The sequence below is a fragment of the Salvelinus fontinalis genome, chromosome 28, assembly GCF_029448725.1.
Source record: "Salvelinus fontinalis isolate EN_2023a chromosome 28, ASM2944872v1, whole genome shotgun sequence".
In the NCBI taxonomy this organism is placed as follows: Eukaryota; Metazoa; Chordata; class Actinopteri; order Salmoniformes; family Salmonidae; genus Salvelinus; species Salvelinus fontinalis.
In genome coordinates, this window is record NC_074692.1 from 25,323,654 (window position 1) to 25,349,029 (window position 25,376).

Genomic DNA, 25,376 nt, shown 5'->3' on the forward strand with positions numbered 1-25,376 from the left:
CTTCTGCTTATATATGTAATACTTTGCCATAACTGTTTCTGCATACTGCGGTCTAAACTCACCTCGGTCTCCAGAGCAAATAAACTTTGTATTGAATACAAGCCATGTCTACATATTTGCTATATTGACAGACTAATCTGCTGTTTAATTAAGACATTCTTACTTGCCAACAAATTAGTTTAAATGATACATCTTCATCAGAATGCACTCACAGGAATCCTAGTTCCACAATAAATCGTTGTTTTGTTCGATAATGTCCATTACTTATATCTAAGTAGCTACTTTTGCTAGCATGTTTAGTGCACATGTCCAAACGCTCGCGCAGATGCGGGCGAACTCGGACGAAAACTTAAAAAAGTTATATAACAGGTCGAAAAAACTGGTCAAACTAAGTAGAGAATCAATCTTCAGGATGTTGTTATCATATATATCCAATAACGTTCCAACCGGAGCATTCCTTCATGTCTGTAGAAGTTATGGGACGCAAGGGGAAATTTTCATGAGGAAAACGCATAACCAGAAACTGGCAATCTGCCGACCACTGACTCATTCCCCACTCATCCGGCCCCACAACACAGCATAAGCTTCATTCCACGTTCTACAGACTGTTGACATCTAGTGGAAGGCGTAGGAAGTGCAAACAAATCCATATCTCACAGGGAATTGAATAGGCTATGAGTTGAACGTTGACCAGTCTCAGAATTCTCACTTCCTGTTTGGATTTTTTCCCAGGTTTTTGCCTGCCATATGAGTTCTGTTATACTCACATACATCATTCAAACAGTTTTAGAAACTTGTTTTATGTTACTTATTTTCCACCATAATTTGCAAATCAATTCATTAAAAATCCTACAATGTGATTTTCTGGATTTTCTTTTCTCATTTTGTCTGTCATAGTTGAAGTGTACCTACGATGAAAATTACAGGCCTCTCTCATCTTTTTAAGTGGGAGAACTTGCACAATTGGTGGCTGACTAAATACTTTTTTTGCCCCACTGTATATGGATAAGCGATGGCCGAACGGCAGAGGCAAGATGCAGTAGAGGGTGTAGAGTACAGTATAAGTACAGTATATACATATGAGATGAGTAATGTAGGGTATGTAAACTTATAAAGTGGCATTGTTTAAAGTGACTAGTGATACATTTATTACATTAGATTTTGAATTATTAAAGTGGTTAGAGATTTGAGTCAGTATGTTGGCAGCAGCCACTCAATGTTAGTGATGGCTGTTTAACAGTCTGATGGCCTTGAGATCGAAGCTGTTTTTCAGTCTCTCGTTCCCAGCTTTGACGCACCTGTACTGACCTCGCCTTCTGGGTGATAGCGGGGTGAACAGGCAATGGCTCGGGTGGTTGTTGTCCTTGATCTTTTTAGCCTTCCTATGACATCGGGTGGTGTAGGTGTCCTGGAGGGCAGGTAGTTTGCCCCCGGTGATGTGTTGTGCAGGCCTCACTACCCTCTGGAGAGCCTTACGGTTGTGGGCGGAGCAGTTGCCGTACCAGGCGGTGATACAGCCCGACAGGATGCTCTCGATTGTGCATCTGTAAAAGTTTGAGTGTTTTTGGTTACAAACCAAACTCCTTCAGCCTCCGGAGGTTGAAGAGGTGCTGTTGCACCTTCTTCACCACACTGTCTGTGTGGGTGTACTATTTCACTTTGTCCGTGAAGTGTACACAGAGGAACTCAACTTTCCACCTTCTCCACTACTGTCCCGTCGATATGGATAGGGGGCTGCCCCCTCTGCTGTTTTTTCCTGAAGTCCACGATTATCTGTTTTGTTGACTGAGGTTATTTTCCTGACACCACACTCCGAGGGCCCTCACCTCCTCCCTGTAGGCCGTCTCGTCATTGTTGGTAATCAAGCCTACTACTGTAGCGTCGTCTGCAAACTTGATGACTGAGTTGGAGGCGTGCATGGCCACGCAGTGATGGGTGAACAGGGAGTACAGGAGAGGGCTGAGAATGCACCCTTGTGGGGCCCCAGTGTTGAGGATCAGCGGGGTGGAGATGTTGTTTCCTACCCTCACCACCTGGGGGAAGCCCGTCAGAAAGTCCAGGACCCAGTTGCACAGGGCTGGGTCGAGACCCAGGGTCTCGAGCTTAGTGACGAGTTTGGAGGGTACAATTGTGTTAAATGCTGAGCGGTAGTCGATGAACAGGATTCTTACATAAGTTTTACTCTTGTCCAGATGGGTTAGGATAGTGTGCAGTGTGATTGCGATTGTGTCGTCTGTGGACCTATTGGGGCGGTAAGCAAATTGGAGTGGGTCTAGGGTGTCACGTAGGGTGGAGGTGATATGATCCTTGACTAGTCTTTCAAAGCACTTCATGATGATGGAAGTGAGTGCTATGGGGCGATAGTCGTTTAGCTCAGTTACTTTAGCTTTCTTGGGAACAGGAACAATGGTGGCCCTCTTGAAGCATGTGGGAACAGCAGACTGGCATATGGATTGATTGAATATGAAGGAGAGCCCGCAGGTTTTGGTGGCGGGCCGTGTCAGTGGCACTGTATTGTCCTCAAAGCGAGCAAAGAAGTTGTTTAGTTTGTCTGTGAGCAAGACATCGGTGTCCGCGACGGGGCTGGTTTTCTTTTTGTAATCTGTGATTGACTGTAGACCCTGCCACATACCTCTCGTGTCTGAGCCGTTGAATTGCGACTCTACTTTGTCTCTGTACTGACGCTTAACTTGTTTGATTGCCTTGCGGAGGGAATAGCTACACTGTTTGTATTCGGTCATGTTTCCGGTCGCCTTGCCCTGATTAAAAGCAGTGGTTCGCGCTTTCAGTTTTGCGCGAATGCTGCCATCAATCCACGGTTTCTGGTTGGGGAATGGTTTAATAGACGCTGTGGGTACAACATCACTGATGCTCTTGCTAATAAACTCGCTCACCGAATCAGCTTAAACATCAATGTTGTTGTCCGACGCTATGCGGAACATATCCCAGTCCACGTGATCGAAGCAATCTTGAAGCGTGGAATCAGATTGTTCGGACCAACGTTGAACAGACCTGAGCATGGGCGTTTCCTGTTTTAGTTTCTGTTTATAGGCTGGGAGCAACAAAATGGAGTCATGGTCAGATTTGTCGAAAGGAGGGCGAGGGAGGGCTTTGTATGCGTCGCGGAAGTTAGAGTAACAATGATCCAGAATTTTGCCAGCCCGGGTCACGCATTTGATATGCTGATAAAATTTAGGGAGCCTTGTTTTCAGATTTGCCTTGTTAAAATCACCAGCTACAATAAATGCAACATCAGGATATGTGGTTTCCAGTTTGCTTAGAGTCCAATAAAGTTATTTCAGGGCCGTCGAGGTGTCTGCTTGGGGGGGGGGGGGGGGTAGACACGGCTGTGATTATAATTGAAGAGAATTCTCTTGGTCGATAATGCGGTATTTGATTGTAAGGAATTCTAGGTCAGGTGAACAAAAGTACTCCAGTTCCTGTATGTTATGATCACACCACAACTCGATAATCATAAGGCATACACTCCCGCCCTTCTTACCAGAGAGATGTTTGTTTCTGTCGGCACGATGCGTGAAGAAACCAGATGGCTGTTCCGACTCTGTTTGCAGCAATTATCCCGAGTGAGCCATGTTTCCCGTGAAACAGAGAATGTTACAATCTCTGATGTCTCTCTGGAAGGCAACCCTTGCACGGATTTCGTCTACCTTGTTGTCAAGAGACTGGACATTGGCGAATAGTATACTCGGAAGCAGTGGGCGATGTGCCTGTCTACGGAGCCTGACCATAAGACCGCTCCGTCTGCCCCTTCTGCGGTGCCGTTGTTTTGGGTCGCCTGCTGGGATCTGATACATTGTCCTGGGTGGTGGACCAGACAGAGGATCCGATTCCGGAAAGTCGTGTTCCTGGTCATAATATTGGTAAGGTGACGTTGCTCTTATATCCAAATAGTTCCTCCTGGCTATATGTAATAAGACTTAAGATTTCCTGGGGTAACAGTGTAAGACATGATACATAAAAAAAAACAAAGTTCTGCATGGTTCCCTAAGAACGCGAAGCGGCCATCTCTGTCGGCGCCGGATTTTGATAAAATATTAAATACATCAATTGTTCAGAGGTGACTGCGTGAATCAGGCATTCATGGTCGAATTGCTGCAAAGAAACCACTAAAGGACACCAATAAGAAGGGACTTGCTTGGGCCAAGAAACACATGCAATGGACATTATACCGGTGTAAATCTGTCAGTTGGTCTGATGAGTCCAAATTTGAGATTTTTGGTTCCAACCTCCATGTCTTGTGAGACGCAAAGTAGGTGAACGGCTGATCTCCGCATGTGTGGTTCCCACCGTGAAGCATGGAGGAGGTGGTGTGGAGGTGCTTTGCTGGTGACACTGTTTGATATATTTAGAATTCAATTCAGATGACCTGGTCTCCACAGTCACCTGACCTCAACCCAGTTGAGATGGTTAGGGAGGAGTTGGACCTTAGAGTGAAGGAAAAGCATCCAAGTCCGCAGCATTTGTTGGTACTCCTTCAAGACTGTTGGAAAATTTCCAAGTGAAGCTGGTTGAGAGAATGCCAAGAGTGTGCCAAGCTGTCAAAGGCAAAAGGGTGGCTGCTTGTTTAACACTTTTCGGGTTACTACATGATTCCATATGTGTTATTTCATAGTTTGTAGATATAGAAAATAGTAAAAAATAAAAAACCTTGAATGAGTAGGTGTGTCCAAACTTTTGACTGGTACTGCATGTACAGCAGCTAGCAATAGCTATACCACAACGCAGTTGTGAGCATACTAATTCATTATATGTTATGCTAAAACATCACTCTAACTGAATATGGACGTTGTATTACTTGAATATTCCAGGCAGGTTCCAGAATGTTATTCAGCTGGTTAACCTCATCTTGTGTTGGGTAATGGCAGCTGGTTTAGCAAGCTTTGGCGCTGTGTCAATGTTGACAGGGGATGTTGAGTTTGGGGGGCTGTGACTCTTGCTCCTTGTAGACAACCGTCTGGTCCTTTCTTCACACCACAGCCAGGTGGACAAGCCTCTCGTACACTTTCTTCACCACCCACTACTTTGACCGCTTGCAGAAGATTTGTTTGTACTGGAAGTCTCCTGGAAAGACAGTGATCATGATGATGTGTAACTATACAATAAACCCTGTTTGTAAACAAAATGGGTACAGTAGACTTGTTTTGTTACACTAATGAGGCATTGAGATAGGCTGTTAGCAAAGACGTGAAAAGTTTGAGGCGGGCTTGACTTGTAGACAGTCTAGTCGTGTATTGTTGTGTACGAGCACCTACAGTTGTGCTGTTGAGTAGACAAGCACTGCCAACAATAGAGTGATTAGGCTAGAAGAGTATACTAACAGCCCCTCTCACCCATGCCAAAGAACTGATTGCAAGGGTATGAAAAGTTTGGGGAGCACTTGTCTTGCAGACATTTTAGTGTATTGGTAAATTTGTTTTCTCAAGAGGATATAGGTGCGTTTATACATACCTATTGGCTGTCCTGGCTTGTTTCAAAGTCAGATAATGTTAAGCTTGAGTTTATTCCAGGCTGGAAGCTTTCATCCAATGGGTCTACAGGCGCTGTACTGCTAAAGCTGAGTCAAGGTCAAGGTCATCAGTAGCAGGGTTAGTCTGTAGGACACACAGTAGTCAGTGATTAGCCAACATTGTACAACTTTGACCCCATCAATACACACTCAAATAACGTACTATATCCAACCCCCCCCCCCCCCATGTCAATACAGCATGCATATTAACCGTCACACACAATGCCCACCCCAGTCAGTCACCCACACCATCCCCTCCTTACTAATACCTACTTTTCTCCAAGCCTTGCATGAACATTCAACTAAGCCTCCATAATACAGACATAACGAATGTACTGTAGAAGCTGTAGCCTACTTGAAAACACACTAATTATGACAACAAGACACGCATGGACCATGGTTATGTCTGGCTCCATTAAATGTATTTGCTCATCATGGAGTCATGGACAGATTTAGTAGATTTTAGAAGGTGACTTATACTAATTCCTGGTGCTGAGCTTGATGTTGATGCCTCTGCAGATGTTGATGGGATTAGACTCTAAATAGAATAATCACATTAGCCACTGCGGTAGTTAGTTAGCTAACGGTGACTAACCCCATTCCATACAAATTTGCACAACCGTGACATTCAAACGGGGCTGCATTGAAAACTAATAGGACTGTAGCGACTGTGTTGACATCAAAATCTGAGGTGTGAACTACGTTTCTATTCAAGCGTTGATTGACATGGTAATGGCTCAATAGTATTGGACAAAAGTTGAAAAAACTGACCCCCTGTGACGCTGTACGTTAAATTGTGACGTGTCATGACGTAAAGTACAGCACACATGAAGCAACTAATTCTGTCTTACAGCCTCTCTCCACCAGGTGTAGCACTTCTCTCACCGTTTAAAAACAAGAAAGGGACAGGGTAATGGGGATACCTAGTCATTTTTCGCGTCATCACTGCAAGCTATCATGACTCTCAAAAGCTGCTGTTTACTTCTGAAGATCACTTTAGCACCGCCCTAAAAACACAATTCAAATTTGACACAAACCTTCAAATAGGTATGTAATGACACATTATATAAACTCTTTATAGTGTTTTATTTACATTTTTGAGGGGATAAGGTGATAAGTTGGATCAGAACGAGTGAAAAAAGCCGTTTCCCCACACAACAGCTCTCCTTCTGACTATCACGCAATAGGTTTCGCTTCCCCACCTGCCATTTTAAAGAAGAATCGACAGAGCTCATTGCCTTCTTGAATCATGCAGAGATGGGCATCATGAAGGTCTCGTCACTTATTTTGTTGGAAAGGGGAGTAATTGTGCTTTACAATGATATTACAGTTGATCTGGAAGTATTACGTTTTTTGGCCGCTAAAATAAGGTCAATTGTACGGACCAGCGCGACATACCAAAGTGAGTTAAAGTTAGCTAATGGTTAGCTAATGTTTAGCTAATGTAACCTAACAAAGCTAACACTAGCTTGCAACGTTACAAATTACATCGCCAGATAGCAGCTGCCTAATTACATTGAAATGCTTTAGAATGTCTAGCCAGCATATTATGAAAGCTAGCTAGATTTTGGTTTAGATAAACAAATGTAGTTAGCTAACTACCATTAGCTATGCTACCTCACCTTGACTTATTTTCTGCTGCTCAGATTGGATAGCTCCCTCTTTGACGTGAAGGGGGAAATCTATAGAATGGCATCAATTTTCAATGTTCGACGACATGGCAACCCCATCAGTTGTTATTCACATGATTCTCATGAGTCACATACACGGTGTATTGCACCATGCACTTTATTAAGGGACCACAATGGAAATAAGTAATTTACTTTGTTATCCCAGTCTAAAAATTTACTGTGAGTATGTATTTGTTTAAACTGTCAAATAAAAGCAATCAATCAACGCATACACACACTATGCAGTCTGACCTTGATGTTCACAAGTAGATACTATTCTTTAAATGGTAATACTGTACCTTGTTTTCTAACATAGCAGCTCTAGAAAAAGGCTCAGTGCAATCAGCCAGTTGTAACGTTCCGTTCTACACAACAATGACTGAGGGAACACTGACACCCACCTCTCAGGACCCTCAAAGGAAAATTAGATGGTTTGAATGCTTAATTGATGACTGATCAATTATTTAAACAAACAGCCAGCGTATGATGTGTAAATGTTTTCAGCACTTTTGGGACAGCTCTCACATAAAGCTACCATTCCCAGAAAGGATCACTTGTATAAATTTAGAAGACATAAATAAACAAATATATAGGTCATTGAATGACTAATGTGATGTGTGCTAAGTGCTGCCATTTAGAGCTGGTTTTGACTTGCTAATGAACACTCTGGGATGGGCCAATTAGACGAGAGGATTGTGCTGAGTGAGCAAATAGATAACGCCACAGACTGATGTATCAGGTAACCTTTCTAGCGCTAGCGGAACCCCTCGACAACATTACGCTGAAAACGCAGCGCGGGAAATTCAAAAAATATTTTTTTAAAATATGTAACTTTCACACATTAACAAGTCCAATACAGCAAATGAAAGATAAACATCTTGTTAATCTACCCATTGTGTCCGATTTCAAAAAGGCTTTACATCGAAAGCACAACATATGATTATGTTAGGTCAGAGCCAAGTCACAAAAACACACAGCCATTTTTCCAGTCACAAAAAGCAGAAATATAGATAAAATGAATCACTAACCTTTGATGATCTTCATCAGATGACACTCATAGGACATCATGTTACACAATACATGTATGTTTTGTTCGATAATGTGCATATGTATATACAAAAATCTCAGTTTACATTGGCGCGTTACCTGCAGTAATGTTTTGATTCCAAAACATCCGGTCATTTTGCAGATAGCCACATCATTTCACAGAAATACTCAAAATAAACATTGATAAAAGATACAAGTGTTATTCACAGAATTAAAGATAGACTTCTCCTTAATGCAACCGCTGTGTCAGATTTCAAAAAAACTTTACGGAAAAAGCATAATCTGAGTACGGCGCTCAGAGCCCAATCCAGCAAAAGAAATATCCACCATGTTGGAGTCAACAGAAGTTAGAAATAACATTATAAATATTCACTTACATTTGATGATCTTCATCAGAATTCACTCCCAGGAATCCCAGTTCGACCATAAATGGCTGATTTGTTCCATAAAGTTCCATAAAGTCCATAATTTATGTCCAAATAACCACTTGTTGTTAGCGTGTTCAGCCCAGTAATCCATCTTCATGAGGCGCGAGCACTACGTCCAGACAAAAACTTGAAAAGTTCCGTTACAGTTCGTAGAAACATGTCAAACGGTGTATGGAATCAATCTTTAGGATGTTTTTAACATAAAACTTAAATAAGGTTCCAACCGGAGAATTCCATTGTCTGTAGAAAAGCACTGGAACGAGAGCTAACTCTGTCGGGACTGCGCGTCACGAGCCTGAGACACTCTGCCAGACCCATGACTCATTCAGCTCCCATTCCCCCCTCCTTTATAGCAGAAGCCTGAAACAAGTTTCTAAAGTTGACATCTAGTGGAAGCCTTAGGAAGTGCAACTTGACCCCATAGACACTGTGTATTCGGTAGGCCAAGCTTTGAAAAACTACAAACCTCAGATTTCCCACTTCCTGGTTGGATTTTTCATAGGTTTCCGACTGCCATATGAGTTCTGTTATACTCACAGACATCATTCAAACAGTTTTAGAAACTTGTGTTTTCTATCCAAATACTAATAATAATAATATGCATATATTAGAGACTGAGTAGGAGGCAGTTCACTCTGGGCACGCAATTCATCCAAAAGTGAAAATGCTGCCCCCTATCCCAAACAGGTTTAACAATGTTTATTACAGCAACAGGGACAAAGGTACAGGATGGCAGGCAGGCTCAGGATCAGGTCAGGCAGAGGTCAGTAATCCAGAGGTGGTGCAAAGGTACAGGACGGCAGGCAGGCTCAGGGGCAGGCAGAGTGGTCAGGCGGGCGGGTACAGGGTCAGGACAGACAAGGGTCAAAAACCAGGATAACAAGATAACTGGGGAAAAGCAGGAACTGACACAGAAATGCTGGTTGACTTGACAAACAAGATGAACTGGCACAGATAAGCAGAGAACACAGGTATAAATACACCAGGGAAGATGGGCGACACCTGGAGGGGGGTGGAGACAATCACAAAGACAGGTGAAATGGGTGAGGGTGGGACGACAGTACCCCCCCCCCCCCTCTAGGGGCGCCACCTGGCGTCCTACCTGGGAGCATACCTGGTTGACCGGGGTGCCGGTGGTGGAAGTCGGCAATGAGGGCTGGGTCCAGGATGTCTCTAGCACCTCTCCTCCGGGCTATAACCCTCCCAGTCAACCAGGTACTGGAAACCACTGCCCCATGGTCGAACCGTCAGGAGGTGTCTCACTGTGTACGCCGGATGGCCATCGACGACACGGGGAGAAGGGGTGGGCCTTGAAATAGAAGACAAAGGGCTGTGAGACACAGGCTTAATTCTAGACACATGGAATGTAGGATGAATACGAAGGGCACGGGGCAACAGAAGGTGAACAGCAGAGAGGCTAATGATCTTGGAGATGGAGAAAGGGCAAATAAACAGGGGGGGCAGTTTGCGAGGCTCCACCCGGAGGGGCAGATCCCGGGTGGACAGCCATACCTTCTGCCCGAGACGATACCGGGAAGCCGGGGTCTGATGGCGGTCCGCTTGTCGTTGATACCTGAAGTTGGTCTTGAGGAGGTCCGACCGGGCTCTCCTCCAGGTATGATGACAGCGGCGGACAAACATCTGGGCAGAAGATATGCCGACCTCCTCTTCCTGCTCAGGGAAGAGCAGGGGCTGATAGGTCCGTGGCAGAGCAGGGAAGGGTGTTGCAGGCTTATTTGACCGACACAAGCTGCTGGCTCCAGGTGGTGGGGTTGGCGGAGACCAGGCAGCACAGGGTAGTTCGAGGTCCTGGTTAGCTCGCTCCGACTGGCCGTTGAACTGTGGGTGGAACCCGGAGGACAGGCTGGCCGACAACCCAATGAGGGTGCAGAACGCCTTCCAGAACTGGGACGAGAATTGAGGACCCCAGTCGGAGACCACGTCTACGGGCAGTCCCTAGATCCGGAAAACGTGCTGCACCATGAGCTGGGCCGTCTTTTTGACAGAGGGTAGTTTGGGGAGAGGAATGAAGTGGGCGGCTTTGGAAAACCGATCCACCACGGTCAGGATGGCGGTGTTGCCATCAGACGAGGGAAGACCTGTGACAAAGTCCAGGGAGATGTGAGACCAGGGACTGTGGGGACAGGCAGAGGTTGGAGGAGACCAGCCAGAGCTTGCAGAGGAGTCTTCTTCTGTGCACACACAGTGCAAGCGGCGGCAAATGCAAACACATCAGGGACCATAGTAGTCCACCAAAAGCGCTGTCGCACAAATGCCAGGGTCCGACGGGCGCCCAGGTGGCAGGCAGGCCTGGAGGAGTGGGCACACTCCAGGACCGCGGAGCCGACAGCGTCAGGAATGAACATCCGGTTATCAGGGCCCCCCTGGGGTTTGGCTAGGAATGCTGCGCCTCATGGACCTGCTTCCCTATTCCCCAGCTGAGTGCCGTCACCAGGCATGAAGTGGGAAGGATGGTCTCGGGTTCCGGGGTAGTAGTCGTGTGGCTATAGAGGCGGGATAATGTATCCTACTTGACATTCTTCGATCCCGGCTGGTATGAGAGGGAGAAGTTGAATCGTGTGAACAGCAGGGCCCATCTGGCTTGCCTGGAGTTGAGGCGCTTGGCGGTGCGAAGATACTCCAGGTTCTTGTGGTTCGATTTGATTTTTATTTGGATCTCTTTTAGTCCTTATTTGGACTAATCTTCCAAGAGTCCTTAAACATTAAAATACAATTTATAATACAAACATATTTTCACATATAAACACTGTTACAAACAGACATAATACACTAACATAGTGACCCGATAAATACTCAGTCTAAAAAGATATTGATGCTTCATCTACTATAGGTTTTAAAGTATTGTTTAAATTTATATATTGAGAGGTTTCTGGTTTGCTCAGTTAAATTATAAAATGTCTTTATTGGTCTAAATCGAAATGTTCTTTAGCCTATTTCTCTTTTCTGTCTGATAACACATAGATAGTGGACAATCTATTCCTAGTATTTACTGAATGTCTGTCTCTTACCAACTGAATACCGTTGTGAATAGAGTTTGGCTGTTTTAAATGGCGTATGTTATGAAACAAAATAAGCATATTTGTTTCAATTATCTTGTTGATTGATGACCAACCAAGAGCATTGTACATGACTACAACAGAAGAACCATATCTCCACCTTAAAACAATCCTTGCTGCTTTGTTCTGTGCAATCTGCAGCCTCCTAATTTCACTTGCTGATGCATTTCCCCAAACCACAAAACAGTAGTTCACCTGACTCTCAATTAATGCTTGTGTTATTTGCTCAAGAATCTTTCCTGGTAAATATTTAGCTATCCTTCTGATCATGCATGCCGTTTTATTTTTTTTACGTAGATTAGTTATTTGAGACGACCATGATAAGCAGTTGTCTAGCAGCACTCCCAGTAGTTTGGTTTCTGCCACCTCAATGTGTACTCCCCCCATAATTAATTGTATCCCATGCTCTGTTGGCCTTTTCTTAGTGGAACAGACCAACATAACTTTGGTTTACTTGGTGTTTAAAACAAGTTTGTTCTGGCAAACCCACTCCATGATATTCTCCAAACCTCCTTGTAAAGCTTGCTGTACCTGTTGAACCGATTGTCTTGCTGTATAAATTGTAGTATCATCTGCAAATATAGTAGCTTGAGTTACAGATAAGGCATAAGGAAGGTCGTTGGTATATATTAAATAAAGAAGTGGCCCAAGGCAACTGCCCTGTGGTATTCCACGGTTTAAAGCATGAGGGGAATAAAATGAACCATTGATATAGGTGGACTGTTTCCTCTCAGTTAGATATGACTGTACCCAATTCAATGCTACCTTCTTAAAACCAAATGATTTCATGATCCACTAAATCAAATGCTGGACTAAAATCTAATAATAATACACTCACAAACCTGCCATTATCCATAGCATTGAGCCACTGGTCAGTCATGTCAACCAATGCAGTGGTAGTGGAATGGTTTTTGCGATAAGCATGCTGATTGGCTGTAATCAGATCATTATTTTCCATGTACTCATATTTGTCTACTCACAATACCCTCCAATATCTTCCTTAGTGAAGGGAGTAGACTAATTGGCAGGAGTAATGGGTTCTTTGCTGTCTTTCGGAATAGGACACCGTTTCGCATGCTTCCATACATTTGCAAACATCCCCTTTTCCAGTGACCAATTAAATATATATTTCAGTGGAGCGGCAATCTGGGGAGCAGCATAGCGAAGTAAAAAATTGCCCATAAGATCATAACCTGTAGATTTACCATCGGGTAATGACTTCAATAGGTTTAACACCTCCTCCACTGTCCCCATTTGAAGACTAAAAGAGCAGGGCTTGTTGGGAAGAATGTATGTTTGCATTAATGCTCAGTAAATACATTTTCTTTGTAAAAAAAATCTGCAAAATGATTGGCAATATCACCTGGTTTTGTTATTGTTCTCCCGCCAACCTCTACACTAGATGGGCATGATGAGATAGATGTACCAAGTAGGCCCTTAACTGTATTCCATACATTTTTTAGAATAATTTTTACAATCAATAAAAGCATTTTTGTAAAATAACGAGTCAATTTAACTGCATAATTACGTAATGTTCTATAATTCTGTTAATCAATTTCTAGTTCTGATTTGGCTGCTAAGACTTTTGACATAGGCCTCCCGGGTGACGCAGTGGTCTAGGGCACTGCATCGCAGTGCTAACTGCGCCACCAGAGTCTCTGGGTTCGCGCCCAGGCTCTGTCGCAGCCGGCCGCGACCGGGAGGTCCGTGGGGCGACGCACAATTGGCATAGCGTCGTCCGGGGTAGGGAGGGTTTGGCCGGTAGGGATATCCTTGTCTCATCGCGCTCCAGCGACTCCTGTGGCGGGCCGGGCGCAGTGCGCGCCAGCCAAGGGGGCCAGGTACACGGTGTTTCCTCCGACACATTGGTGCGGCTGGCTTCCGGGTTGGAGGCGCGCTGTGTTAACCTGTTGGGGATGGGGGCGCTGTTTAGACTATTTATGCTAATTGGGTAATTTTTGAAACGGCTTCCCACAAAATCCTTGATCGTACAATATGCATATTATTATTATTATTGGATAGAAAACAGTCTATAGTTTCTATAGGAGTTGAAATTTTGTCTCTAAGTGGAACAGAGCCCATTCTACAGCAATTTCCCTGACATGGATTCAGATTTCAGAAATGTTGGCCACTGTTCTGAAGTCAGTTAAAAGGGCACTGATATTGCTATGACTATACGGACACTTCTTATGTCTTCCCCTGGATGCCTTTACGTGATGACGATTCCAATGGGGTCGATTGCGCGTTCACAGGCCCTACAAATGAAAAAACCCTGAGGCTAGTCATTCTTTTGGAGCTGCGTCATGCGCCTAGAGGACACCGGCCCGCACCTGTTCCAAGCATTAGTGAAGGGGGTAATATTACTCGGGTCATGTTTCTACTCGTTATGGGAGTTAAAAACATCATAAGGTAGTTAATTTAAAGCGTTTTATAGCAATTTATATCCGTTTAGTGCGATTTTGGGACATTTATTTTTGCAACGATGTGAATAGTTGGGCACGCTTTTCAGTTCATCCCGAACGCAGTTGGCATTTCCACATGGCAAGAGGACAGCTTTCCACCAAAAGACGATTGCTCCCAAGAAAGGATCCTTTGCCCAAGATACTGATGGAAGAACAGCTCAAGGTAGGACATTTTTATTATGATAAATCGTGTTTCTGTCGAAACATTTTAGTGGCTTAGGACGCCATGTTTTTTGACGTAGCTTCGCTTGGCGCAAATTGTATTGAAAAGTAAGGATAAATTAAAAAAATTTATTCTGCAATTGTATTAAGAATTAAATTGTCTATCAATCCCTGTCCACCCTATATTTTTTAGTCACGTTTATGAGTATTTATGTATAAGAGTAGAACACTGTCTAAGTGGCGCAAGGACTTTTTCTGACCAGCTTGTCTACATTTCACATTGTCTAACCATGATTTTGGTGGCTAAATATAAACATTTGCGATCAAACTCTATATGGATTGTGTAATATGATGTTACAGGAGTGTCATCGGAAGAATTCTGAGAAGGTTAGTGAAAAAATTAATATCTTTTGGCGATGTTGACTTTTATCGCTCACTTTGGCTAGAATCAATGCTGGGCTGCTATGTGCTATGTGCTACGCTAATATAACGATTTATTGTGTTTTCGCTGTAAGACACTTAGAAAATCTGAAATATTGTCTGTATTCACAGGATCTGTGTCTTTCGATTCGTGTATGCTGTGTATTTTTACGAAATGTTTGATGATTAGTAAGTAGGTAAACACGTTGCTCTAAGTAGTTTTTCTATTCCATTTGTGACGGTGGGTGCAATTGTAACCTATGCCATCTACCTGAAATATGCACTTTTTTCTAACAAAACCTATCCCATACCATAAATATGTTATCAGACTGTCATCTGATGAGTTTTTTTGTTGGTTAGGGGCTATAAATATCTTAGTTTAGTCGAATTGGTGATGGCTACTGGTGTTGGTGGACAAATAAAAGATGGTGGATTATGCTAATGTGTTTTTAGGTAATAGATGTACATCTTTACATATTGTGTCTTCCCTGTAAAACATTTTAAAAATCGGACAAGTTGACTGGATTCACAAGATCTGTGTCTTTCATTAGCTGTATTGGACTTTAATGTGTGAAAGTTAAATATTTAAAAAAAATTTTTTTTTTGAATTTCGCGGCACTGGTTTTTCAGTGGGGGGGGGGGGGGGGTGTGCCGCTAGCGCCACGCTGATCCTAGACAGGTTAAGAAGCAGTACGGCTGGTTGGGTTGTGCTTCGGAGGACGCATGGCTTTCGACCTTCGTCTCTCCCGAGCCCGTACGGGAGTTGTAGCGATGAGACAAGGTAGTAATTACTAGCGATTGGATACCACGAAAATTGGGGAGAAAATGGGATAAAAAAAAGAAAAGAAAAAAAAAAGACTTTTGACATATTTCTTTGAGAAAAAGCCTCACCCAGTTCATCATCAATCCATGAAGATGGACAAGCCCCAACTACTCTTTCTTACTGGGACATGGTGGTCCATTACCCCAGTGAGCAAATCAATAAAACATTCTGTAGAGTGATTTAAATCATCCTCTCGATAAATCAGCTCCAAGGGGACAGCAGCCAAATCATTTTAAAATAGCTCATGATTAAATGTTTTAAAATGTCTCGACCACAATCCTAGGGGGTTTCTTTGGAACCTTGGTGTTCATGGTTATGGTCACAATATTATGGTCTGTCTAGCCCACTGGCATTGATCTGGCTTTTAAACATTGCAATGGTATATTACAGAAGATCAGATCAAGGCATGTGTTTGAACGATGACCCAACTTAGTTGATGATCTAGTAGTATCATTAACCATTTGTTTCAAACCACAGTTCTCGGCATATCTCATCAATTTAGTTCTATTCGAATTATTATGATCCTTCCAATTTATATTAAAATCACCAAAGATAAATACATCTCTGTTGCTATCTGTGGCCTGGTCAAACCCAGTACATAAGTCATCCAGATAGGACACCTTAGAGCTAGGAGGTCTATACACACATCCGACCAATATGGCTGCCTGGTGAGGCAGATGTACTTGAGCCCATAGTGCCTCTACTTGACATACATTAAGGTCATCCCTCCTCTTAAAAGGTATATGGTTCTGAATGTACAGTGCTGCACCCCCACCATTCCTATTTCTGTCAAGTGGAGATCAATAGAGCATGTATTGGTTATAGTTGAAGTTGTCATGATACACTACAACACAAACTCAGATTTGAACATTGAATTTAAATAGCCAGGGAGTTACTCTAGATTCCCGATACAATTGCCCGTTGATGTAAAGTTTATCCATCACCATGGAGACTCGTTGATTCAGACAACGCTTTTCCTTCATGATGGGATAAATTGTATCCTTTGTATCCTTTCATTGATCTCATAAAGTGATCATTCATTCCAAAATCAGTGTTTCTGAGTTCTCTGCCCCTGCTCTTCGTCATTTCCTTTTGCTTAAATTAGTCAAAACATGCAATAATAGCCCGTGGCCTATTTCCAGAGGCCTTATCTATTCTATGGACTCTGGAGAAAGTGACATTATGCACAACATCAGTGGGCAGTTTCAGTTGATTTGACATAAAGTCTCGGACAGTGTCCTCACAGCCTCTGCTTTTGTCATTCTCCGGTATCCCTGAAAATATTAGATTGTCTCGCATTGATCGGCACTGTACATCAAGCAAGGTTCCTTTCAGTTGTTTGTTTGCCCTTTGCACCACCTCTACCTTGCCATGAATAGAGTCTACAGTAACTTTCCGCTCCGTGTTCTCTTTCCTTAGATCATCTATCTGACATTGGCTGAATTCTAGACTGGCACATAATGTATTGATGTCCTCTCGTAATATATCCAAGATATCACGTTTGGGAAGCCTTTCATTGATGGATTTTAACAAGTCAACATCCATATCAGTAAACCTCTCCCCACTCGCCATGTGCACCCTCTTACTTAGGGTTGGTTTGGTGCCATCGTTGATACCGCTTGGCCACTAGGCTTTGGTTTGTTTTGTTGATTGGGTTGGTTTGCCTTCACAATGCTTGAATCCTCCGAAACCGGCGACATGTTTCTTTGAGTTCGTAAGTATCTCTTGTCACTAAATCGTTTAAGCTCTTCAATGGATTCTGAATCATCCAGCGTGTTTGCAGTCAAAGTAAAACAAAAAGAACAAAACAACGTTAACTTAGCTAGTCAAATAAACAAACAAAAATAGTGTGTAGGTTTTAGCGTCTGCTTAAAACTCATTTGTCGTGTGTCAGTCCACACGATGAACGGATGTTCCGCCCCCTCCAGCCAGTGCCTCCATTCCTCCAACGCCATCTTCAGTGAGAAGCTCACGATTCCCCACATCGTAGTTCCTTTCTATGTCGTTGAAGCGATGAAAGAAGAAGGTGCACAGATGTAGCTTGAGGTTAAGGGCAGGACGCTGGGACAGGACAGCCCCCACTCCGACATCCGAAGCATCGGCCTCCACCACGAACTGACGAGATGGGTCAGGATGAACCAGGATGGGAGCTGTCGTGAAGCGATGTTTAAGGTCCCGGAATGCCCGGTCAGCAGCTGGAGACCACTTGAATCGAACCTTGGGCGAAGTAAGTGCTGACGGAGGAAGCCAGGGTGCTGTAACCCCGGATAAAGCAGCGATAGAAGTTGGCGAACCCCAGGAAACTTTGCAGCTGCACCCTGGACGTAGGCTGAAGCCAATCCATCACTGCTATCACCTTCCCGGGGTCATTCTGAACACTCCCAGCAGAGATGATGTAACCCAGAAAGGCAATGGTGGAGTGAAGGAACTCACACTTCTCCACCTTCTCCACCTTCAGGGTCAGGTCTGCAGAGGTCTGTAATCCAGAGGTGGGGCAAAGGTACAGGACAACAGACAGGCTCAGGGTCAGGGGCAGGCAGAGTGGTCAGGCGGGCAGGGACAGGACTGGCAAGTGTCAAAAACCAGGAGAACGAGAAAAGCAAGACTGGGGAAAAGCAGGCGCTGACACATAAACGCTGATTGACTTGACAAACAAGATGAACTGGCACAGACAAACAGAGAACACAGGTATAAATACACAGGGGATAATGGGGAACATGGGCGACACCTGGAGGGGGTGGAGACAATCACAAAGACAGGTGAAACAGACCAGGGTGTGACATGGTGGGCATTTCCACAAACTTTAAAGCGTTCACTCTCTCTCTCTCTCTTTGACACACATACACTAGGGGTGCAATGGTTCACCAAACCCACGGTTCGGTATGTATTGTGGTTTTGCGGTCACACAAAGGGCTGCTTGAATGCAGAGAGGAGACAAAGTTGTGTTTTAAATTTTTTGGCATTTCCGTTGGTAGTAGGAATACTGGGATGATGTCGGCGTAAATATGTCAACATGTTTGAGGTGTTGGCAGCTGCATAGGCTATTATTATTGAGTAGGGGCGACATACTCTCTGTAATTTACTGCGAAGCTAAAACTTTCCCAAACTGGAGATTAAAACAATGATGGAGAATCCTCCTGGTTTATCGACCCAACTACTCGCCATCGTACAGAGCTTATTCCCGCCTACGCCTCACAAAATGACAATTTGAAATGTGCCCATTAAGATTTGAAGTTTGATTACAACGTGCACATAGGCTCTAGTTGTTTTAACCTGTCTAGGATGAGGGTGCCGCTAGCGGCACTCCCCCCCCCACTGAAAAACCAGTGCCGCGAAATTCAAAAAAAATATTTTTTTTAAATATTTAACTTTCACACATTAAAGTCCAATACAGCTAATGAAAGCCACAGATCTTGTGAATCCAGCCAACATGTCCGATTTTTAAAATGTTTTACAGGGAAGACACAATATGTAAAGATGTACATCTATTACCTAAAAATACATTAGCATAATCCACCATCTTTTATTTGTCCACCAACACCAGTAGCTATCACCAATTCGGCTAAACTAAGATATTTATAGCCCCTAACCAAGAAAAAAACTCATCAGATGACAGTCTGATAACATATTTATGGTATGGGATAGGTTTTGTTAGAAAAAAGTGCATATTTCAGGTAGATGGCATAGGTTACAATTGCACCCACCGTCACAAATGGACTAGAAAAACTACATTGAGCAACGTGTTTACCTACTTACTAATCATCAAACATTTCGTAAAAATACACAGCATACACTAATCGAAAGACACAGATCCTGTGAATACAGACAATATTTCAGATTTTCTAAGTGTCTTACAGCGAAAACACAATAAATCGTTATATTAGCATAGCACATAGCACATAGCAGCCCAGCGTTGATTCTAGCCAAAGTGAGCGATAAAAGTCAACATCGCCAAAATATATTAATTATTTCACTAACCTTCTCAGAATTCTTCAGATGACACTCCTGTAACATCATATTACACAATCCATATAGAGTTTGATCGAAAATGTTTATATTTAGCCACCAAAATCATGGTTAGACAATGTGAAATGTAGCCCAGCTGGTGAGAAAATGTCCGTGCGCCATATTAGACAGTGATCTACTCTTATACATAAATACTCATAAACGTGACTAAAAAATATAGGGTGGACAGGGATTGATAGACAATTTAATTCTTAATACAATCGCGGAATTACATTTTTTAAATTATCCTTACTTTTCAATACAGTTTGCGCCAAGCGAAGCTACGTCAAAAAACATGGCGTCCTAAGCCACTAACATTTTTCGACAGAAACACGATTTATCATAATAAAAATGTCCTACTTTGAGCTGTTCTTCCATCAGTATCTTGGGCAAAGGATCCTTTCTTGGGTCCAATCGTCTTTTGGTGGAAAGCTGTCCTCTTGCCATGTGGAAATGCCAACTGCGTTCGGGATGAACTGGAAGCGTGCCCAGCAATTCACAGCGTTTCAGAAATAAATGTCCCAAAATCGCACTAAACGGATATAAATTGCTATAAAACGCTTTAAATTAACTACCTTATGATGTTTTTAACTCCCATAACGAGTAGAAACATGACCAGAGTAATATTACTCCCTCCACTAATGCTTGGAACAAGTGCGGGTCGATGTCCTCCAGGCGCATTACGCAGCAAGAAAAGACTTGCTAGCTACAGGTTTTTTTAATTTATAGTGCCTGTGAACGCGCAATCGACCCCATTCAAATCGTCATCACGTAAAGGCATCCAGGGGAAGACGTAAGCAGTGTCTGTATACTCATAGCAATAACAGTGCCCTTTTAACTGACTCCAGAACAGTGGCCAAAATTTCTGAAATCTGACTCCATGTCAGGGAAATTGCTGTAGAATGGGCTCTGTTCCACTTAGAGACAAAATTTCAACTCCTATAGAAACTATAGACTGTTTTCTATCCAATAATAATAATAATATGCATATTGTACGATCAAGAGTTTTGTGGGAAGCCGTTTCAAAAATTACACGATTAGCATAAATAGTCACAACAGCGCCCCATCCTCAACAGGTTATTAATAACGGAATAGCCTGAAATATTTTTCAGCTCAGATTTACTCGAGGCATACAACGAAGTGTAGTCTTTAGGACTATTGTTGTTATTTTGTATATAATTGTTTATTGTATTCATTCGGGTTCACAGTGCGGACCGAACCGAGGTCCCAGTATCAACAATTTGGTACAAATAGATGTATAGTTACACTCATAACTCCCCCCCCCCCCCCCCCCTCTCAGAGGGCCTCTTGTGGAGTGACTTTGTGAGTCATGGGGGCAGAGAATCATTGATTTTCTCTAAAAGGCCTCAGAACAAAAGCTGCTATTTATCCTTTTCTTTCTCTCTCCCTCTCTCTATTTAGCTTCATGCTGCTCTCTTCTCAACTATCCTCCGCTACACTCTTTTGTTTCTCTAACCTTTCCTCCTCTCCACCGCTCTTTCTATTTACAGCCCTCTTGTCTCACTCCCTTTCTCTCCCTCTCTACCACACTCTCTCCCCTCTGTCCTTTTATCTCTCTTCAACTCTCTTCTCTCTCACTCTTTCCATCCCCTTTCTCTCTCTACCTCGCCCTCCCTTTCTCTCCATTCCCCTCTCTCTTTCCCTCTTTTCTAAACTATAGCCCCCCCACCTCTGTGTCTGTGCCCAGTTCTTTTGGACATTATCAATAATCCCTTGATGGAATAAGAATGCTCATGTAATGTGTTGTTCCTTGGTTGTCTCCATGATTTAGAACTGTTATGACTCTCAATCTCAACCAAGTTATAGCCCCCCAGCTCTGAACTAAATTAGTTGTACAATTCAGTTTTAAAAGTCATAAGGCCTGACGTGGACGGTCCCGCCTCTGATCTGGGTCTGGACAGAGAGAGGGGGCTGAGGGAAGAGAAGGCACAGAGAAAAACAACAGAGACAGAAGAGATGGAATTAAATATATTGAATCAAATTGAATGTGAACTCTGCCTGCTCTCAGCTTTGGCTTCGTAGATAAAAAGGGAAGAGAAAGAGGGGTCAGAGAGGAGGTAAAGAGGGTTTTTGGAGAAATATGAAACAGTTCAGGTTAATTTAACCGTTGGCCATGTCATCTCCATCAGGTGATCCCCCTTAGATGAAAAGAGTATTTTGTTCCCAGCTCTGCTTGAAAGGGAATTCTGTAATTATTCTGAATCAAACTCATCCAAGTCATGTCCTTGACTGGAAAAGAATGCCTACTGTTCCTCAACACTAACCATCTCCCCGAGTAGAATCTGATGAAGCTGAAAGTGAAACACGTTGTTCGTTAATGCACTGCAAAATGGACTAATGCAGTCACAATACGAGTGGACTAGCTCAGTCACAGTACAATTAGACTAATGCCGTCATAATACAAGTGGACTAATTCAGTCACTACAAGTGAACTAGCTCAATCACACTACAAGTGGACTAGCTCAGTCACTACAAGTGGACTAGCTCAGTCAGATTTAGTCCTGAGCGATTAACAAAAATTGCTTTTTTAAACTAATTGACTGACGTGGGTTAAATTATAGTTTCTCTTGAGATAAATCAGATCCAGCCTGAACGGTGCGATGTATTAGGGAGTTGAAGTTTCCAACAGGCCAATATTCTACATAGTTTAGTGCATAAAACGTGATAATTAACTACAATAACCATAATACATTGTGCATCTACTTGTCCAGTCTTTCTTTTACCGCTGTTATGTAAGAGACAAGAGAATGTGTGATTGTGAGGGGATGTAGATTGCAGCTGTTGCTTCACGAGGTGTCGCTGCCTGAAAATACATGATTTAAGTGATTGACAGTTAGTATTCAGCAGTCATAAAAGTATGCCTTATTTACTTTGAAGAACTACAAAATAGTGATTTTGTCAGACCGCATAGGTAGCAGCTTGATTTGATTTATTAGGATCCCCATTAGCCGATGCCAATGGCGACAGCTAGTCTTACTGGGGTCTGACACATAACGAAAAAGGCATTACAGACAAAAGACTTTACAATTTACATACATTTAAAAAACATTGACATGTACTGTAGTATGTGTGTGCATCTATCAGTTACACATACATGTCAGTACATACAAGTAGGTCACATGGGGAGAGGCTTGTGCCATGAGGTGTTGCTTTATTTGTTTTTTGAACCAGGTTTGCTGTTCACTTGTGCTTTATAAGATGGAAGAGTTCCATGGGCTCATGGCTCTGTATAACACTGTACGTTTCCTTGAATTTGTTCTGGACCTGGGGACTGTGAAAAGATCCCTGGTGGCATGTCTGGTGGGGTAAGTGTGTGTGTCAGTGCTGTGTGTAAGTTGACTATGCAAACAGTTTGGAATTTCCAACACATTAATGTTTCTTATAAAAAGAAGTGACAAGGTCGGTCTTTCCTCAACTCTTAGCAAAAAAAGACTGGCATGCATAGTATTAACATTAGCCCTCTGATTACAATGAAGAGCAAGACGTGCCGCTCTGTTCTGTGTCAGCTGCAGCCTAACTAGGTCTTTCTTTGCAGCACAATAATCAAGATAAGATAAAACTAGAGCCTGCAGGATTTGTTTGTGGAGTGGGGTGTCAATAATGTAGAGTATCTCTTTATTACGGACAGACCTCTACCCATCTTTACAACCATTGAATCTATATGTTTTGAACGTGACAATTTACAATCTAAGGTAACACCGAGTATATTAGTCTCCTCAACTTGTTCAACAGCCACACCATTCATTTCCAGGTTCAGGAGAGGTCTAGAACTTAGGGAATGATTTGTACCAAATACAATGCTCTTAGTCTTATAGAATTTACATGACCAGTTTATTACTGGCCACCCATTCCAAAACAGACTGCAACTCTTTAAGGGTTTCCGTGACTTCATTAGCTGTGGTTGTTGATGCGTATATGGTTGAGTCATCAGCATATAGTACATGGACACACATGCTTTGTTTAATGCCAGTGTCAGGTCATTGGTAAAAAATAAAAAGAGTAAAGGGCCTATGGAGCTGCCCTGTGGTACCTCACACGTTACATGTTTGACATAAGAGAAGCTTCCATTGAAGAAAACCCTCTGAGTTCTATTATATAGATTGCCATATCGTGGATTCAGAGCTGAAGTTGAAAAGCCATAAGACATACATTTTCTCAACAAAAGGTTATGGTCAATAATATCACATGCGCTGAAATCTTAACAGTACAGCTCTCACAATCTTCTTATTAACCAATCATCAGTCATTTGTGTCAGTGCACTACATGTTGAGTGCCCTTCTCTATAAGCCTTCTGAAAGTAGGTTGTTACTTATTTTTTTTACAGAGAAGTAGCATTGTATTTGGTCAAATAATTTTTTCCCCAAAAGTTTGCTATGAGCTGGCAGCAAGCTGATAGTTCTGCTGTTAGAACCGATAAAGTTTGCTTTACCACTCTTGGGTAGCGAAATTACTTTGGTTCCCTCCAGGCCTGAGGACAAATACTTTCCTCTAGGCTCAGATTAAAGATATGACAGATAGGAGTGGCTATTGAGTCAGCTACCATCCTCAGTAGTATTCCATCTAAGTTGTCAATGCCAGGAGGTTTGTCATTATTGATCGTTAACAATACATTTTCCACCTCTCTCACACTAATTTACAAAAAGGAAACTTGCAATGCTTTTCTTTCATTATTTGTTTTTTTTATACGACTATGATGGCTCACTGCTTGTTGTTGGCATTTCCTGCCTAATTTTGCCCACTTTGCCAATGAAGTAATCATTCAAATAATTGGCAACATCAAATGGTTTTGATGAATAAGCCATCTGATTCGATGACAGATCGAATTTGTCTTTTTGCCCATATTTTCATTTAAAGTACTCAAGTTTTTTTTCTCTCTGTCACGCCCTGACCTTAGTTCCTTTGTTATGTCTCTATTTTGGTTTGGTCAGGGTGTGGGTTGGGGTGGGCATTCTATGTTTTTGTTCTATGTTTTATATTTCTATGTGTTTGGCCGAGTGTGGTTCTCAATCAGAGGCAGCTGTCTATCGTTGTCTCTGATTGAGAATCATACTTAGGTAGCCTCATCCCACCTGTGTTTTGTGGGTAGTTGTGTGTCTGCACCAGCCAGAACTGTTTCGGTCGTTCTCTTTGTTATTTTTGTTATTTCAGTGTTCATCAAATAAATATGGACACGTACCACGCTGCACCTTGGTCCTCTCCTTCCAACAGCCGTTACACTATCATTCTTTATTTCATTGATCTTGGCTTCATGATACAGTTTCTTCTTCCTTTTGTTGAGTTTTGTCACATAATTTCTCAATTTGCAATAAGTCAACCAGTCAGATGTGCGGCGAGACTTGTTAGTCACTCCTTTTCTTTTGTATGATCTCTTATACACTATTTTAGGCCCAGCTTTTGGAACTTTGGCTTTCCTGGATATAGCCACTATATTGTGATCACTGCCTCCAATGGTTACGGATACAGCTTTAGAACAAAGTTCTACCGCGTTTGTAATGCTTGAGATATAAGCAGCATGTTATTATGCACACCTAGTTAAAATGGTATGCATGTGTTCAGTGCTTGATATTAAAAATATGTATCTGTTTGGATGCGCACAGTTTTATTGGCAGGCCTCATTGGTTGTTGGCCAAGGTGCAGAGGGTCCCTGATGTGTGCAGAGGGTCCCTGGTTCGTGCCCGGGTCGGGGCGAGGGGACGGACTAAAGTTATACTGTTACATTGGTGCCGTGACCCGG